Genomic DNA, 19,933 nt, shown 5'->3' with positions numbered 1-19,933 from the left:
ATCTTGCTTTTCCAGTGTAATGGTGTATCCAGGACTTGCTATGGTGGGAGAATTGGGTTCTGATGATGCCAAGTGACCTCGGTTTGTGTTGTTTATTTTCTTATGCTTGCCCCTGCCATCTGGTTATCTCTAGTGCTACCTGCCCTTGCTAAATCTGACTGGAGCCTGTCCTTCCTGTGATCCTTGTTGTGTCAGAACAAATTAATTATATCATCTGGAAACATAGATTCAATATAAAACCACTCGGAAAAAATTATGTTTCTTCGGTAATTGATGTAACCTGCATGATACAGCAGGGTAGTACTACAAGTTCTTGTCTGAGAGTCTCCTAACTGTGTATAGGTTTTCAGCACGAGAAATGTTTGTAAAGAAAGACAAGAGTTACATGGGAATAAAATGGCATTTAGAGGAGCTGCACCATAATGACTCTTTATAAAGCTCCATACCTTCTTGATAGGTAAAAGTTGATGACAATGGCATAGATTAACTACTGAACTTTATTTGCTATTACAAAAAAAATGTAAGGACTGGAGAGTAGTTAAGAGTACTCATTGCTCTGGCAGCACATCTTAGTTCAACTCCCAGCACTCATATGGTATCTCTACTCATCAGTAACTCCAGTTCCAGGGCATCTAATTCCATATGCTCACCTCCTCAGTCAATAGACATGTAGAAAACGCACAAATATACCCACAGGCAAGACACTTATACACACAAAATAATAAAATAAATAAACTTTAAATTTTTAAACATTTTAAGAGGCCCTTGGTCCTCTAAAGGTTCTATGCCCCAGTGTAGGGGAATGCCAGGGCCAGGAAGTGGGAGAGGGTGGATTGGTGAGCAGAGGAAGGAGGGAGGGAACAGGGTTTTTTTTCCCAGAGGGGAAACTTGGAAAGTAGATATCATTTGAAATGTAAATAAAGAAAATATCTCATAATAAAAAGTCAAAATTGAAAGATTTTTAATTTAAAAAAGTAAATGCCCTGTGACATTTTTGTCAAATTTTAACCAATATGCTTTCAATGCAATAAGCACTTCCAATGATTATTTACAAATTCAATAGTAGTAAATAATATGTCACTTCAGCAAACTGTTTATTTCAGAAAATAGGAAATTGATTTTATTTTTTAATACATTTTTCCTATCCCTGAGAGAAGAGTCTGCTTCATAGCATGAACCTAAGTAAATATATCTGAGAAAATGCTGAGCAAGATTTAACTAAGCAAATCCCAAAAGTCAAAAGTGTAACCAGGAGGATACAAGCTGCTTATGAAAATATATATATATTACATCTACTTTCCCCATTACATGAATTCTCTAGGATGTTCCTTATCCTGGAAATTAGGTACTATTCATCACAGTTGACATTGCTATTTATAACATGTGAAGCACTGGTAAGAACACCTGTTGCTTCTTTGTCCACACCATACAGTAGAGTATGCACTATATGTCTTTGTGACACACCTAAAAGTCATCTATCCAGGTTCCTTTGACTAGAGATGATCTCCAAAGTAAGTTCTTTTTCCCCAAATATAATGTTTGTTTCTTAGTCAGTGTATAAAGTAAAGGTTTCATTATGGCATTTTCATAGATACTCTACTCTTATTCATCCACAGAAAGAAAAAGTTCAACTCAAAAAATGCTCAAAAGTTAAACACACTTCACCATAGAATGCCTGGTAGGGGTGTAAAACTACCACTTGTGACTGGAGAAGCATACATTGAAAGTACAGGAGGCACTGTTTACATTTACTGGATTATAAAGAAAGGGCGAATAAAGCATACTACTGGGGTTGCAAAGGCTAAAGCCTTACACATTATTTACATGCATGCAAAATGTTACAGTTTCACTGCAAATGAATATGAGAGTTTCTTAAAAATTTACCCAGAAATTTCACAATGTACTTTGATAGATATGGCAAATATATATACAATTATATACTCAATATATATAATATACATACAAAAATATAGATGGAAAGAGATGGGCTATGTATTATATATGGAATATATAATATATATGGAAATGACAGTGTATAGCCACCAAAAATGACTATGAATGTTTTAGTAGCATTATTCATAATAGCAAGCATCAAGTGTGGAAACAGCCATCAGTTGTCAAATAGAGAAAGAAGCAAAACATTGTATGTTTGAATAATTGAATATAAAGAACAAACCTTAGAAGCATGGCTACAGTGTGAACAAATATCAAAAGATACCACTATAGAGACTGATGCAACTGCTTTTTATTATTTGCCCTCATGAACATGAAAGACAGGAAGAAACTCAAATCTGTCAAGGCAGAAACCAATCAGACTGAGACTAATAGGAAAAAACTGAAAGAAAGTGTGATGACAAGAGAGTTCTAGGAGGTGATGGAACCACTGTGAATTGGGTTAGGGTAGTTCTGGCACAGCACTGTAACTTTCAAAAGGATCACCTGCTTGTACAATTATAAATGGTGAATTTTACAGCATGTGAATGAAATCACACAAAACTTGCAAAATCTGAAGTGTAAAATTATCCACAGACTATTACAAAAGCTTGACAAATTCCATGTCACTTTGCCGTACACTCTGTGAGTCTCCATAAGTAAGAACCAGCAGAGAAAACAGACTAAGCAAATCTAAACAAGCAGGTAGCAATGGCCATAATGAGGTGGCAGAAAATGGCTGTGGTTAGATTCATGGAGGAAGAAGTAGGAGGGGCAGAGATGGATCAGTAGACTTTTGCTTGCTTGACCAGATGAAACTCTGCCTCTTACTGTGTTGGGAGAATGGATAGACAGGGAAAACATTTTTTTCTTTTCATCATCATCCATATTGATGGTGAACCAATAATATGACCAAAAATAATTGTTACTCGGCCTTTGGATGACCCACGTGGGATCTTTTAGCACTGGCTAATAAGAGAATCTATATACCGATGTGTAGCCAAATTTCAAAAAGTCAAAAGCTGTCTTGTTTTTATAACCATGTACTAGGCTTTAGAAATTAATCAAGATTACTTTTTTAAATGTCAGGAAATAGGGGATATAGATATATTCATATTATGGGAGTTGTTTTCTCTTTAAATAGGAATTTATAAACTTGGTGTATAGACTAATGGTATTTCTTTTGTCTTTAAATTTTTTTATTGGGCAATAATTATATCAGGAGTAAATTGAAATGCAAACCTTTCATACAGAACTTTCATGCCATATTATATATTGTTAATAATAATTCAAACATGTATTAGAGTTATGACAACAAAGGAACTCCTCCTAAGCAGAGATCTGGAGGTTCTACCCCCTGGCTCTAAGATGCCCTATCGTGGCACGCTATTTTTCCAGGGCCTCCTGCATGCTAGAGGTCAATGAGTAACCCTAGAGAATGCTTTTTTTTATAGTTTATTTTCATTATACACAGCTACTTCATAAGCTGTCAAACATAATATGGTTCCATCTCAGTACAGTAGGTTTTTATTACTTTTTTAATATTCACACATGCATATAATGTATTTGGATCCAACTCACCCCTTGGTTACCTTCTGTCTCTTATTGCCCCTAGCTTCAAGTTCTCTCTCTCTCTCTCTCTCTCTCTCTCTCTCTCTCTCTCTCTCTCTCTCTCTCTCTCTCTCTCTCTCTCTTTCTCCCTCCCTCTCTCTTTCCCTCCCTCTCTCTCTTCCTCCATCCCTCCCTCCCTTTGTCACTTTTTAATTTATGGTGGCTCTTCTTCCTAAGTGAAGCCTTTTGGAAAGCACCTTTAGACAGGGAAGACCTGCCATCATGCTTACTCTTACCTAGCTCCCTTCTCACCAGCCAAACTCCACAAGGAAATGTGTACCATTTGGCCAAAAGGCTAGTTGACCAAGTCTAGATCTTTCCTATTTATATTACTGCAACCTTTAAAAGCACAGCTTGTCAAATGACACTTAAGGATGGTTTCTCATATTATATTACATTGAAATAAATGTTTCGCCGGGCAGTGGTGGCACACGCCTTTAATCCCAGCACTTGGGAGGCAGAGACAGGTGGATTTCTGAGTTCGAGACCAGCCTGGTCTACAGAGTGAGTTCCAGGACAGCCAGGGCTACACAGAGAAACCCTGTCTCGAAAAACAAAAAAAAAAAAAAAAAAAAAAAAAAAAAAGAAAGAAAGAAAGAAATGTTTCAGTTGCTCTCTGTTTGTTCAGATATATTCATATCATAAAAAGATGGAGGGTTTTCTACACATTCTAAATGTCTTAAAGATCCACCCCAGTGGATTTCACATGCTCTCACATAGGGAGGCACTAAAGCCACTCAATGGGTATTAACTTAGAGAGAGACCCAAGATTTCCTCTCCTCCTTCCTGAAGGCAGGCACAATGCGAGGTGCTGCCTCATTCTGATGCTGCTGTGCCTTCCCCACCATGATGAACTGTACACTCTCCAGACCATAAGCAAACCAGTCCTTCCTTTCCTAGAGTTACGGTTGTCAAGTATTTGGCCACAGCCATGGAAACAGTAACTAATACAGAGGGACAGATACTGAATTCTAACAAAATATAAGATAGTGCTGGAGGCCCAGGTTTTAAAGTGCCAAGAGTTACAAATTCACTTAGGAGTGATGAACTTAAAGAATGGAAAGATTTATTCAAGCTCATAGTTCAATAATATCAGTCCATTATATATTCAGTCATTTTGGAACACCTAGTGAGGCAGAACACCAGATGGAAGGAGATTGTGACAGCAGCTAGTCACTTATGAAAAAAAGACACAGAAAGAGAGCAAAAATAAACCAGCTCATTAAAAGCCATGCCTCCAGTGATCCACACTATCCATCCTGGCCCCTCTTACCACAGTTGCTATCACTTTACAATAGCCATCAAACTAAATCTACCTATGGATTAATCTGGTGATGATGAAATCCACTTCTCCACTATCCAACCACCCTGTAAAAGACCTGTCTTCAAAGACTATACCACACTGTGAAGCAAGCCATCAACAAATGAGATTTGAAGAACATTTACACTGTAACAATGAAGAGGAAATATAAAGCATATATGGACTCAAGGGATCTACACTGGGATCCCTTCCCAGAAACTACCCAAGTAGCTCTGTATGGGGCTGATGTTGTAGGAGAGTTGGTCCCATCCACAGTATCTATTCACCTATTGTGCCTGTTATACCTGAATGGTTTATCTGGCCTCAGAAGCTCAGACTTGCACACAAAACAAGCTAGAAGTTCAGAGTCTTAGTGTGAGTACAGCACTTGACTCTGAGCTGAATGCTACAAGAATGAGTCGCTCCTAAGGACTAAAGCTACCTACTCACTCAGTCACTGGACTAGGCAGTGGGTAGACTGGTTCATTTACTGCCTTAGGTAATTCAGTTATATGCTTCATGAAGAGGTATAAATGGCAAGATGAGTAGGTACAGATAGCTTTGTTAATCAAAGAGTCCATCTTTGAACTCCAGCATAGTGTTGTCAGGGTATTTAGATATTTGCCAGATATTATGAGACTTCCAGAAGTACCCTAGGATCTTTTAGTGAAAGCTGTTGTTTCTAAAGTTCTGTGAGGTGGTTTGGATGAGAATGGCCCCCTGTATGCTTGTTTCTCAACTTAGTCCCCAGTTAGAGATCTGTTTGGTAAAGATTAAAAATTGGGGCTTTGTTGCAAGAGGTTTGTCATTAGGGGCAAGCTTGAGATCTCCAAGAATTCATTCCATTCCCAGTGTGCTCTTTTTCTCCTGCCTGTGAACCAAAACATGAGCTCTCAGCAGTTATTTTGTTGGATCAAGCCTTTGCTCCACAATCATAGATTCTGTCCCTCTGAAACCATAAACTCAGTAGTATTTTATAAGTTGCTTTGGCCATGCTTTGTCCCCAAAGTAGAAAACTGTCTGAGGCAGTCTGTATGAAGAACTCTACATAAAGTTAAATATCCGTTTTCACTTGGTAGTAAAAGATAGTTTATGGAGAGGAAACACTGACCTGCACCTAGAAATGAAAGAAAGTAGAAAAGATTTTGTAGGGGAACTCATTCCAAAACAAGCTCTGGTTATCCATCGCAATGAAGCACAGGACCTCAGAGTTCCTAATTAAGATGCTGTACACTAACTCATTGGAAAGCACTGTGCAAGTGTGGAAAAGGAAGTTCCAGGTGAATCTTACGCCTGCAGGGAACCAGCTTCTGTCTCATCACACATCAACCATCTTGGATTGAGCATAGGCTCCTCATTCACAAAAAGACCAGGGCTTTGCTACAACCATGTGTCAGGAATGTCATGAGGTCATAACTCTACCCTCTGGGAGAGTCTAAGCCTCCAATTCCAGTTTCTATTTCAACTCCCAGTTAAAGGGAGGTCTCTTGACTCTTTTTGTGATTATTACTGTTTTCAATGACTTGGGAATTTTGCCAATAAACCAGAGCTCAACTCAGCAAAACCAAGCTGAATATGGTTGTTTTAGAGTGTTTAGTAATATTTTAATATTTTAGCCCCACTTCTATTAGTTTTTCTTTACTTCCTCATATTTTATATGAATAAATGGTATGATTTTAAAATTTAGAAAAAGAGAACCTTGTGAGCACTGCTCCAGACACCATAGCATGTCTTGAGTATTATGTATGAGATCATCCATGTGGAATTTGTCAATCATTTCAAGGCAGTCTGCTGAGGCTCCAGGATTCTGTATTCTGTTTCTGGGTTATTTGCTAAATAAGTGACATTAGCAAAAATTAAGCCTTCTGGCATTTAGTTTTTCTAATAGGTACATTGCAATAATAATGCATCTGCTATACCTTTTTTAGAAAGTGTGGAAGGATTAAAAATAATAAGAGAAGCAGAAAGGATGGGGAATAATTTGCATGGTACGCCAAGATTCCCCAGTGTGCTGGTTAAGTGGGCAAATCCCTTTACACCGAAAATGATTCTTATGCCTTAGTTTCACTCAATATCTGGTAACTATACTCTGAGACAAATGAAACTATCATTATTATTTTTGCTACTTTTGTAAAGAGAAAGAGAGAGAGAGAGAGAGAGAGAGAGAGATTTTATGAAAATAGGTAGAAAGGGTCACTAAAACGGCTCAGTGAAAAATGCTTGGCACAGAATTCTGATTGCCTGAATTCAAACCCTAGGAACATTGCCTGAATTCAAACCCTAGGAACATGTTAAAGGGAAAGGAGAAAACTGACTCTTTAAAGTCCTCTCTCTCTCTCTCTCTCTCTCTCTCTCTCTCTCTCTCTCTCTAGCACTAAGACACACACATGCATATACACACACATCATGTCATGTGTGTTCCCATACACACATACTAATAACAAATAACTTTTAAATGGAAATATTCTGAAAACATGTTTTTACAGCAAAAGACCCAAAGGCAAGGAATAATTAGAAGTAGAAAGCACCTTTTTTTCAGTAGGTATGAACTATTCCAAAGACACACATTAAAGAAATTACAACACACATGCACCCCTGAAAGTTCAAAGAATCCCTTCCTTACGCGTTTCTAAGAAGGGAAAGTTAGGTCTGCATAGGCAATGGCGAGGAGAGAGAGAGAATCTCTCTGTGAACTAGATGGATTATTTTTTCAGCTCTTAGGAAATATTTCAAGCAGCCACCATAAAAGCCTCTGGCTGAGATGTTTAAAGGTGAGCAGCTCCAGCCTTCAGCCCAGCAGTGTGGGGGAGGGGGGAGATGCTGTGCAAAAGGACAGAGAGTCATGTGGTCCAACTGTAAAATAGAAAAATTGCATGCAATTATTTTACAAGCCGAACGCAGTGATGTGAAAGGAAGAAGTCGTGATGATGCTCTCAGGTTGTTAGAAGCTTTTCCTTCTGGGGAGCTTGAGGTTACAAGGAGAGCTGCTCACTGCCAGTTTTTCCTCCTTCCTTCTCTACCCATAACGTCACAATAAATCCTGCACAGAGGGGGTTAATGTTGCAAGGATGTTTTTAAATAATTTCTGTGACCAAAGCCAGAGATACAAGCCTGGCAATAATTCTCCCTGACTCCAAGCATCCTGTATTGATTGATTAATTATTCCACCAATGAACTAACAGGTATTGACCTTATCTGGTTGAGTAGCATTTAGCCAAAAGTCAGTAATCTACATCGACCACTTAATGGAACATCAAAGCTCAGCATTCTGACAGGTTTATGTCATTCAGCAAAAATCTGTCTACGTTTTTTGCTGATACCGTGACCTTTTGTATCAAGCCGTCTTTATAGAAAACGAAAAGCAAGGACAAAATTAAATCTTGGAAATAATGCTTTGTTACGTAAAAGCATAAAGTTCTTCTTCGTCTATTGCAAATATCTTCAGCCAATATCCCACTGGGAGCTTTGTTTGGGGTTGTTTTGTTGTTGTTGTTGTTTTGAATTTTTGTTTGTCTGTTTTTGTTTTGCTTTGTTTTCCCTATCTGAAGCGTGGTTTTCTGTGTGGTGGTAATAAGAAATTATCAAAACACTGAACTATGAGATAACACACACTCCAAAGATGGATTCACATTAAAAAGGGTCTTGGGTCAAAGATGCTGAATGTTCAATGACCAAATACTGTGTGTTATTGACTAAGTAGCATAATTCTGATTAAAATATTCAATAAAATCTGCAATTCCCTGTACCTACATATTTCTCTCAGATTATAAGCAAGTTTTCATTAAAAAACAAAACAAAACAGCAGAAATTGTGGATAAGCTCAAACTTGTCCTAATACAAATTTAATGTTTAATATATTGTTATATAATAAATATGAAAATGTACAATAAATTCTTGTCCCAATTCTGCTCCTTCTCATTAAAGAATATATAATGAAACCTGGTAAACAAATACCAAGCAAGAGTTTCTGCACCATCCCGTCTAAAGCCTTTGTCTGTAACTCCAGGTTTGCTCCTGTCCTGTGATGCCTATCTACATGAAGATGCCCATGTCTTGTTTCCAAACTCTTATTTTTAACTTTTAATTAAAAATAATTAAAGCACCATTATTTATGCTAAGACTTTTTAAAAAATGACTTCTAGGAATATGCCCCTGACTTAGTAGGTTGAGACTGTGGGCCTGCCCTTCAGTGTGCAACTCAATGGAGAGTACCTTTTTCTCTATAAATTCTTTCGGGTGGCTAAGGATCCTCCTGTGAGCCTGCAATCATGATCAACATTTGGCCCAGTGGATTTAATACTTTTTCAATCAGAAACAGATAGTGTTGTTCCGTCTCATGCAAAATAATTCTCACAATTGAAAAGCAGAATTCTGATCTTCCATTTGCAATGACCAGTGTGGTTTCTCTGTCCTCATTTGAACTCCCGCCATGCACTGTAGCTCTCTTACAGTTAAATAAACAGCTTATGTCCATAACTCATTTAATATAAAGAGTAAAATTTCCACAGCTCATTTAATATAAATGGTAAATTTTCCCTCTATAGTATTGCTTTTACTACAAATAAATGCTTTTACTATACATAAATGGGGAATAACTCCCATATATAAAAGAAATAATCATTGATTATAATTAAAACAGAAAACAGATCTCAGCCCACTGGCAATTTCTCCTCATCTTTATTAGCTCAGTGTCAAACAGTAAATCAATAAGCCAAAGATAAACTTGCTTATCTGAAAAATATGTATGTTGGTATATATCTATTACTTACATTTTATTATCCATGATTATGTATTGATAATTTATTTTATAAATTGCTAATGGAGAAGAGCACCAACTCAGAAAAGAATGTTTGGTATTTTCTTTTTCTTCTAATCATAAATGAATTCAGAAAAACAAAAAGAAATCATACATGCAAACATGTGTTTACCTTAAATGGTCCAATAGCAATTTAATTGGTCACAAGAAAATGCCATAGAACTGAAAGATTTTTTGTTTTTTGTTTTCTGGGTTTTTTTCCACTAAGAAATTAATTGAACAGAGGTCTGACTGATTTGGCCTCAGTGGAAAAAGATGAGCTTAATCCTCAAGAGACTTGAGGCCCCAGGGAAGGGGGTGGTCTGGTGGGGGGAGCACCCTCTCTGAAGCAAGGGGGAGGGGGGATGGGATGAGGAATTGGGGTAAAGGACCCAGGAGGGGGAACAATGACTGGAATGTAAATAAATAAAATAATTTAGAAAAAGAAACTGATTTAACAGATACAATAAGATTTTTGTATCCAGTATTTAATAGATACAATAATAGATACAAATCATGTCAACAGACATAGCAGATAGAAAAATAAAAGAAAGAAAGGAGAAGATGCTATAAATCTCTTAGGACCTTTATGGGAAGAGGGGAATGTACACATTTACCTAGAGTTTTGTGCTTCATAAACAACAGCAAAATTAAGGGAGTTAATGAAAATGGAAAATGGCTAAATCTCCCACTTGAGCTGTTTTCCTTTAAATATGAAGTGAACAGAATGAGTCACAGAGCCCAGAGAGATGCCTCTGCCCTCTGTTGAGATTTCTCAGATTGGATGATGCACTGTAAGATGATCCCCCTGGCTGAAGCATCCGCATTGGTGCTGTTGATTGATATCTTGCTCACCTTTTTGAACTTCATTTTTACTTTATATGAGCTGGGAAATCTTGTTTCCTTATCTATTTTACTGTACAATATATACTCATTGGTTGAATTAACCATAATATGCATTGTTTTTACACCAGATTCATGATATCTCTAAGCTCCGGAGAAGACAGGATGTTCAGTCCAAGTAGCAAATGGTATTGTACTAGACTAACATGTAAGACATGTTACTCTTGTACGGTTCTAAGATTTAAATGTGTTTTAGTCTAGGAAAATGTTTATACTCTTAACAGTTATAGAAAACACAAAAGATCATTGGCTCATATTAGTTCTGTTCATTGTTCTTATAACTTCTATGAATAATGTTAAAATTTAAACATACATTTACAATTTTGCCTCACAAACTAAAACAAACAACATATAATTTAAATAACACCAATAACTATACTTGTCCTAAAAAATAAGCAAAGAAATTACATTGTCTTCCTGCTGTTCTTCAGACTTTTTAAATGAGTTCTAGTTTAAGATAGCTAGATTCCTACCTCTTCATCTAAGCTTGATCTGCTACAAAATGTTTGTGATGGAGTAATTGCAGGAAGTAAGAGGTTACCCGAGTTTGTAGTGAGAAATGAAAGGAACATGATATTAGATATTAGATTTTTGACAACAGTAAATGTTCCTTTTTCATATCACAGCAAAATTTAGTAAATGATAGTTACCATTATTGACTCCAATATAGTAATGGCAATATTGATGACATTTCTGCTCTTACTTTTATTCTTCTCTCATCAGCTCCCAGCACCTCCTCTCCCTGACCTCCCTCCCTCCCTTCCTCCCAATACTCCCCACCTCCCTTCTGCCTTAGGAAAGAGCAAGCATCCAAGATATACCCACCAAACTCCCCACAATAAGATGTAGTAAGCTAGACCTATACTCTCATATTGAGGCTGGATGAGGCCACCAGTAGGAAGAAATAGTTCCCACAAGCAAGCAAAAGTTTCAGAGTCACACCCACTAAAACACTCCAGACTGAAGAAACACAACGTGCATGCAGAGGGTGTGGTGTAGACCCATACAGGCTCCCTTGTTGTTGCTCCCATCTCAGTGAGGTCTTATAGACCCTGCTTACTTATTCTCCTGGTGTCCTCTATCCTCTGGCTCCTATAATCTTTTCAGCCCCTCTTCTGCAGAGTTCCCCAAGCTCTGCCTAATGTTTGGCTGTGGGTCTCTGTAACGGATCCCATTACTTGCTGCTGGAAGCCTCTCTGATTATGATTGGGCTAGGCACTGAACTTATGACTACAGCAGAATATTATTAGAAATCATTTCACTGACTTTTGTTTCCAGTTGTGTTTCGGGTCTACCATAGGTCTCTGAGCCATTTGGCTTCCGGATCCTGGTCATCTGGCAGTGTCGGGCATGGATTTGCCCTAGTGGTGTAGACCTCAAGTTAGACCAATCATTAGTTGGGCACTTACACAATCTCTGAGTCACCATTGTCCCAGGACAACTTTCAGGCAGGACAAATTGTGGGTCATAGATTTGTGTTTGGTTTGCTGTTACAGTGCCACCACTGGGAACCTAGCCTGGTTACAGAGGATAGCTGGTTCAGCTTCCACATTCTCCATTACTAGAAGTCCAATTCTCAATAACTACAACGTGTCATTCATTCTCTAAAGTGAAATGGGGCCTAGGCAAAAATAAAAATGAAAATCATCTAATTTTGCCTCCACTTAAAGGTAGGGACAGCATCTTTGCCCTGGAGAGAATCCTTGATCTTCTGTATGCAGCACAAGTTATTTTATGCACATTTCTGATTGCTCATGTAATCTAGAAAACAAAAGCAAACATACTAAATGGTCAGGGCTCAATCAACTAAACAATTGTGAGCTCCATCTCTGGTAAGGAGAAAATGTTAGCCTGTGGCAGTAGAAGGAATGTTGAGTGTGGTAGCTCACGTCTCACGTACTTTGCATTTGCTTTTGCTGATGACATATCGGTTTCAGGCATTGTAACTTTTACACCATACAAAACAAAATATTGGTTCTCATATGAATAGACTTGGGCATTGGGTCTCTACAAAAACAAAAAGGGGGTTAGGTTTTCCTAGAATTTCATAGATCACACTTTTAAAACTACACAGTATATGGTTACCTATCAATTATGAAAGTCTTGATGACTTGTTGAAATGTTCATATATTCTATGTAGATAGATTACCAGACAATGCTTGCAGTTCATGAACACCCACAAGATTCCTGTGGGCAAGAATAATACTGTTAAAGGATTTCCCCTTGAGACATGGCTTTCATCAGGCTGCAGTGCTGACGTGGAATTTTGTGTCACAAAACTCTAAAATGGCTTGAAGCTTGAATACTTTGTTTTCAAATACACTATTCTGTGCAGATACTGTGTGTGTTACACATGAGATAGGAAATTAGAAGAAACCAATTTTGATAATGATGCTGTTATAAAGCAAAGTTTGAACATGTGATTTTTTATTTCATCTTGTTTTATATCGGGACAGGAGGCATGCACTTGCCATGATGGATATGTGGTGGTCAGAGGCCAACTTTAAGAGGCCAACCCACTATGTAAGTCTGGGGTTGTTAGATTTGGCAGCCAATATCTTTCACTAGCCCAGAAATATGACTTTTTAAAATCATTCCTTCTGCTTCCTCCCGTTAAGAAAACCAACCTAAACTATTAATAAAATTTGTTTTAATGTAGGTGCCATTCACCTCAAATAAACTGACCAGATGGTTCTTTTCTAGAAATCTCAATTTTTGCCTCTACCGAATTGGCATACAAGGAGCATCAATGAGACCATTTTCCCTTTTAGCTTGCTGCTAACAGTTGATGAACTCAGGAGAGTGTCCCATTTAGTAGTTAGCCTAAAGTAACAAGTTTCAGAAGCATGCACGGAAGATTAGCCAAGCCAATGGTGCCCGCCCGGGCTCTGTGAAATTGTAGAGCATTACTGATATCTGAAAATTTTTAAAAACCCTCAGCATGGCACTAATCTTACAAACAGACACACATATCATACCTTAATAGATGCATTATCTAGGAAGGAGGAAGGGAGCTTTTTAGTGCGGCATTGCACATAAACTGGGCTTTATGTACAGAAAGTTACTTTACACAGATAATGAACCTAAAGTAAAATGGTTATTTCTGGCAGCTAATTCAGCTTTATAGTACAGAGAGGTACATTCTTCATAATGGTACCTTCTGATTCTACTTCCTCTGAGTTCAGTAATCAGTGTCAATTACTGCTGGTTTCCATGGGAACAAGACAACTAACGGTTTTTAAATCTTCATTCATGGAGTACTTTTACAAATAATGTAGACTTGGGAATGACTGCTTCCTAAGGACATAATGCTAAAGCAGATCCCAATAATTTTTAACCCCTTCAAATGGTGTTTAAAATTTTGTGTACAGTTCCCTAATATCGGACCCACATGTTTAAACACAGTGATCTGTATTTCAAACAGTAAGAAGAGATTAAGCCACCCTTCCCTGAAGGGATGTTGAACAATGTGCAAGCAGCTGTTGAACAATTGGGAGGCCTCTGTTGTTAGATCATTGATTACATTAATGGAAGAACTTAGCATCATTTCTCAAGATAAAGATTATTTAGATTTTCCTTTAAAAGATTTTTGCCATTTAGAAAGCCTTTTGTATACTCGTATTACTTTCATTTGTTCCTGTGAGAAACTATCTGACAGACACATTACTGGATACTTTCAGATTTCCACCCAAAGTCCTGGGCTCTGGTGATGCAGAATGGTATACAAGCAGGAGCACCTGAAGGAAGAAAAACTGTCCCCACCAGACAGGTGGCAGAACAAAGTATCTAGACAACAGATTGGGCATAATTTTCAGTGAAACCCCAGTGATAGTCCTCTAACAAGTCTCCATCTCCTAAAATTTCCAGAGGGTTCAAAAATAGCACTGCTCTCTGGGGGTCAAGAATTCAATTCTTAAACTTCCATGGGACATTTCAAATTTCACATTATAACAACTGTCTACCCAGTCATTAAGGACAAAGGAAAACAAGGCAGGCTCAATATTGCTAATGTATGGTTTGGGAATACATTTGAATTATTCTGCATTGATGCCTATTATATAAGTAACTGTCTTCTTCGCTGTGTTGAAACAACCCTTATTGCTAATATAGATTTAATGTGTGGAGTTCTCTTTCCATTTGTTTTCTTTATGCATGCTATAGTGCTACAAGGATTGCACACTTTGTTTATGGAACTGATTATTTCATTTAGAAATTAAAATTTGATGACAAAGGACTATACCAGCCAGAGGTCCATCCTCTAATGTGTTTCCTTGCATTGGGCATTTCTTTTCATCTCTATATCTTTTAAATAAATGGTTCTGAATGTCTTTTTTTCTGAATGTCTTAATTTTTACTGCTACTCAATATTGAGATCCCAGAAACCATGCTTATTCTTATGCTGTCTCTGCATCAGTTTGAAGCAGCATGCAAAACTGAACTTCAGTGTTCAAGGACTATGGGTAACATGTTTGCTGGTATTGTGACTCACCTGGAAGGGGAGAGAGCATTAGATTTGTTTTACTGTAAACTCTAATCCATTTTCCTTAATAACAGTTGAAGAACCTAGCTCCCTTCTTTCCTTAAGTGGATGGTATTACCTCTCCTATGTAGGATCCTAACCTCTAGACAGCTCTCACACTTTGCTGCAGGATATAATTAATAATCATCAAACATGGTTTACCTGTGAAATACGAGTTAAGCTAAACCTCACCTATCCTTAGACTGGATCATCTCTCTCTCTCTCTCTCTCTCTCTCTCTCTCTCTCTCTCTCTGTGTGTGTGTGTGTGTGTGTGTGTGTGTGTGTGTGTGTGTGTGCATGCTTGCATGTGTATATGGTTTGGAGTAAAATATCTGCATCAATGTCATGTGCCTCAATGTGGTTATTTGTCCCACATCTGTTAATGTCAGTTTGCCATAGATTGAAGTCATTGTTATGTCTCTTTCAAAAGCAACTTAAAGAAAAAAAACCAGCAGGACCCAATTGAAATATTTCCTTTCAATACAGCCAAGCTGCAGGCATAAAACACAATAGTAAAATATACAATGGACCAAAGTAAAAGGGCTGTAGAGTGGATCTTTGTCATGGCACTGCGAATATTTCATAACATCAGCAACTGCTTTTCTCAGCTGACATCATCTAGGTCTCAGCTAATGAAAGGAGACATGGAGCATATTACATCAAATAGATTCCGGACAGGAAACAGAAAATGGATCACGAATCCAGGCCCCCCAGCTAAAGCAGTCAGACCTCTGAATAGCAAGAGGACTAATGTGCTTTAGCTGTTCTCCCTTCCAGCTATAAAGCCAAGAGCAGTGCTAAAAGTGTTCTCTTTTCTAGGCTGCTCACTACCTCCCCCCAACACACACACACACACACACACACACACACATCATTGTAAAAGCCAGTCAGCGAGGATCAAAAACATTTCCTTTTAAATGAATCACAGCAATCCAATAAAGATGCAACACACAGATTATGCTCAAATCAATGGCAGAACCATAGCCAGTATCAGCAAGCCTCAAGGAACAAAAATTGCTCACAGTCAGGGGGTGTCCATCCAATAATGAGCTTTGGAGCTAAACACAAAGCACATGCCATGGGCTGAGCAAAATCCCTCCAGATTTTATAGTTGTCATTTCTTTAAGTAATTTTGGAGTGCTGTAGTATTGGCTTCACTCACATCTTCCACGGATGGGCCAAGAGTGGTTAGCTTAGCTATCGTAGGAGGATCATCAATGATGTAGTTATATCCAGTAAATATTGCTGCAATACTGACATCTACAAATAAATGTTAAAATAGCTTCATTTTATTTTAAAATAAAATTGACATAAAAGACATAATTGATGTAAAAGAATAGGTTACTATATAGCGCCATTTGGAATCTTGAGAAGTAAATGGAGAGACATGTTTACATATTCAAAACACTGGCCATCAACCCTCATAGGTTTTCTATGTGCCATTTACTTCAAATTTGTGAGGGAGATCTTTTTTATTACAAAGGGTTGTACACACCCTGCTCCATATGAACATGTAATTTGGAACATAATCTCCACAACCTTCCCTGCCTTCTCCCAAGTCTCCTTTGTTCTCTAGATAGCTTCGCTCCCATGTTCATGTCCTTGGCGCAGAGAATTTTATGTGTCTAGAAGATCTAGGAGCCATGAATGAGAAAAAGCTATCTGTCTTTCTGAAGCTGACTTAATTCCTCAATAATATTATGTCCACTTGCATATATTTTCCTGCAAATGACAGGGAAATATTTTAATATTTGGGAAACAGAAAAACAAGTTCTTGTGACTATAATCTACCACGTTCTTCTCACCCCTTTAGCTATCTTCTCAGCCCTTTAGCTCTCTTCTCACCCCTTTAGCTCCCATGGTTTTGCTTGCTGTTTCTTTTCTCAGTACCTAGGGATAGAATATAAGCTTTGTGCTCAGTCAACAAGCACCCTGCCACTGAGCTAAGTCCCCACCCCTTTCCATCATTTTAGAATATTTAGCCTGAGCCCAGCATAGTGATGCATGCCAGGAGTCTCATTACTCAAGGGACTAGGAGAGAGGATCACAAGTTTGAGGCTAGACTGAAATACATAATGATATATTGATTGTTTTATTTTTTCTTTGTTGTTATTTTTGAGATTATATTTTAATTGTAACATTTCTCTTCTCCCTTTCTTTTTATCCCACTATATATATATATATATATATATATATACACATATATATGTATACATGTATATAATATATATATAATATGATATATATATACCATATGTAATCTGATATACATATACATATACAAACATACACCTGTTGAGTCTATATAATGTTACTTGTATGTGCATTTTCAGAGTTGGCATTGGCTCTGGACAAACCACTGTTCTGCTCTGCCCACAACTCTCCTTCTCTGGGCTTTATTCAGTTGTGTAGAGAGAGTTCTTTGTGTGGAGTTGCGACCTCTTAGGCTTTTCCCCATACAGCTTAACACGTTCACTGAGGTCCTCCTTGTTCAGCTCAAATATGAACTGTCATTTTGTTCAGTCTTTACAGGTGTCTTTCAGATGGCACTGGGACTTCTCACATCTTTCATATCTGTATAGATCCTTCCCTGAGGCACTTGCTGTTGTCCATTCCATAGAACACAGTCACTTTCATATTGGTTCTGCAGATCTACAAATAACAGTATGAGGTTCAGTCTGCTATAGTGTGGTGAGACAGAGGGAAGAACAGACATCCATCAGTAGAATGAGAGATTATACTTTGGAAGAGATGGGTTTTCATGTGCCAACTACTTGTAAAATTTCACACGACTTATTTATTCTTTTGAAGTGGCAATTCTTCTGCAGCAAAATCGTTTCATCTCTGCATTTTAAATCTAGGAGTCCATTTCCAATTAAGAGGAAAGCAATCCCAAGCCTTTCATAGGTAATCAAAAGAAAGCTTATAGCCTCCAGACCCTTCCAAGGGTATCTTCCGGGCTGTATTAAGACTTGACAACAGTTGATCTACCATGGGCTATTTTTCTTCTTTCACATTAAAAAAAATTATATGACTATGAGTCACCTCATTTAATCCATTACCTGATAATAGCCTCCTTTATGATTAGCCCAGAGGTCTAAAATAATAACTAATAATCATCTGCTTGTTAGAAAGCTATCTTAGCTACAGAGACTCCTTCATCTAAACTCAGCAGCCCATTGTGTTTCATGGACAGACCCCCAGGGTCTGCTGATCTCTGTGTGCAGTCAGGGCATATGGCCTAGTTATCCTCTCTGGGAGGATAGAACCAATTTATTCCAAATAGAAAGGACTTATCAGATCTAGACAGATCTTTAAAACACCTGTAAGATAATTTGGATTAACAGCAGTAATAAAATAGCAAGCAAGTTTCCCTCCCCTTGAAATGATAAATGGCTGTGTTTCATTGAGCAGACTTTCCCTTATCTGATCTGTTTTTAAAATGATAAATAGGTTTCCATAAATCTAAAGGAAACTCTGGAGTCACCATCTACCTAATTGAATCAGAGCTTATATGATTCAAAGAGATAAGAACACATTAAACAAATGAGGAGATTTTACATGCCCAAAGTGGATATAAAATTCACCTTTGAAGAACACAGACAGAAACCTGAATAGCTAAAGCAGATAAACTATCAAAATTAAAGTGACGTTAGTTGAAACTATCCCCATTTATGAGCAGTCTCTGCTTCATGTCTCAGTTTTACCATTTGTAAATATTCTGACCAGTTTTATTATGATTCCCTCAAACATTTTTTTAACAATTTTCCAATTCTTTGCACTTTATAGTAAGCTTTTTTTGTCGGTAAACTTCCCTTTCTGTTTGTGGCATTAATGTTTTTTGTATCAACCATCAGGGGTTCTATAGCCTGAATTCTCATCTCTTCAGAGAGAAATCCAGTGTGAGCTATGATTTTTCTGGTCCTTGCTGTCCACCCCAGCTTGTCTTCCATTTCAGTTTGCTCTCCTTGTGACCTGTGCCCCCAGTCACCTCCTGGCTGCACCAACTGACTTTCCTGCTATGCTTTCATCTTGTGCTGGTTTCTGTTGTTTTGTGGTTTTTGTTTGGCTTTGTCTTTAAATCTTTTCAACAGAAGCACCACCATCCACACATATCAGTAGTTCTGCTTCTGAATCATTATCATTCATAAAGGTAGGTGAAAATCTAAAGGACTCATGGTATTTAAAGAGGAAAAAGGTTGGTCTCACTATAAGGGCAGAGAATGGGTTTCCAAGTGATTTTCATGAGAAGAGACACAAGTATCTTTTGGAATCAGGAACACTTGTCACAGTGTCTTCAGACATGAACACAAAGTCTGCTTGGCATGAGAGTGGAAGGTAATTGTTTCAATTCATATCTGGAAATCCTTCAAAACAAAACAGAATTCATTTTTTTCTAAAATGGTTAAGTAAATACAGTATGAGATTAGTGAATGCTTTTAGGTTTATGGTTACATCCGTGTACCTTTTCATATTACCAGAAAGAAGAGAAAATGACGGGGTGAAATTTTTCTGAATAATCTAATTCATAAATGATGTTTTCAAACAGATAATTTTGTCACAATAGTTCAAAGTATTATGTAAATGAGAGCAAATGGCTAAAGTTATGATTTACAAGGCCTGCAGCAATCTCTTATTCATAAAGCTTGGGATTCAATCCCTACTACTTCAAAAATAAAAATTGAAATAAATTATAATGCAACATTATTTAAAATTATCCAAATTATTTCATAGTATTTATAGCAAAATCCAAAACTCTTACTAAGATTCCAAAGGCCCTTCATCAATTCTATTTTTCCAGTACCTTAGGTCCTCACTGTCTGTACTGAGCAACCAACTTCTTTGTTCCCTATGATTCTGTTCTTAAGTAAG

This window comes from Mastomys coucha, unplaced genomic scaffold, assembly GCF_008632895.1.
Source record: "Mastomys coucha isolate ucsf_1 unplaced genomic scaffold, UCSF_Mcou_1 pScaffold8, whole genome shotgun sequence".
Taxonomy (NCBI): domain Eukaryota; kingdom Metazoa; phylum Chordata; class Mammalia; order Rodentia; family Muridae; genus Mastomys; species Mastomys coucha.
The sequence above is the reverse complement of the archived record's forward strand: the minus strand, read 5'-3'. Positions refer to the sequence as shown.